We start from the raw sequence: 854 nt of genomic DNA, 5'->3' as shown, positions 1-854 counted from the left end.
GCCAGCCAGCCCCGCCCCCTGGTGGGCTGAGCTGGCCACACACACACACACACACACACAAATAAATAAATAAATAAATAAAATTTAAAAAAAAAAAGAAAGTGAGCCAGACTAACAGCAGAGACTCTTACTCTTCGCCTGGGTACTAAAAGTATCAGCTTCCCTGGGTTATGGGCTACCTGCCTAGCTAGTAAAGTGTTATTATTGGATAGTCCTGCGAAAGAGGTCCCAGGAGAGATTACCCAATAAGAAGAAAAAGAAAAAAAAAAAAAAAAAAAAAAAAACAGATTCTGATGATAATTTGTTGAATTTTTTTTTCCTTTTTTCTTTTTTCTTTTGGTACCAGGAATCAAATTTGGGGCCTTGTGCTTGCCAAACAGGTACTATGCCACTGAGCTACATCCTCAGCCTTCTGATGATAATTTGAATCAGCAGACTGAGTAAGGAAAATCTGCTCAGTATGATGTGGGCAGGCCCAATCCAATTGACTGAAAGCCCATAGAGAACAGGAAAGGCAGGGGAAAGGCAAGCTGACTCTGTCTCTCCTGGAGCTTGGACGCCCGTATTTCTCTGTCCTGCACACACTGGCCTTCAGACGCCAGAATGTGCACCTTAGACCCTCAGCTTCTCACATCTTTCTTCAACCTCAAACTCAATATTATGTCATTGGCTCCTTACTCCTCTCTGTTTGTACAGAGCTACACAGCCAGTTTCCCTGGTTCTCCAGATTGCAGACGGCACACCATGAGATCTAGCCTCACTAAACTTGTGAGCCAATTCTCACAATAAACCCCGCCTCAGGTAGATGAAAGATAGATAGATAGATAGATAGATAGATAGATAGATAGATAGAT

Source organism: Octodon degus, unplaced genomic scaffold, assembly GCF_000260255.1.
Source record: "Octodon degus isolate 3935 unplaced genomic scaffold, OctDeg1.0 scaffold00352, whole genome shotgun sequence".
NCBI lineage: Eukaryota > Metazoa > Chordata > Mammalia > Rodentia > Octodontidae > Octodon > Octodon degus.
Note: the sequence above shows the minus strand (reverse complement) of the source record.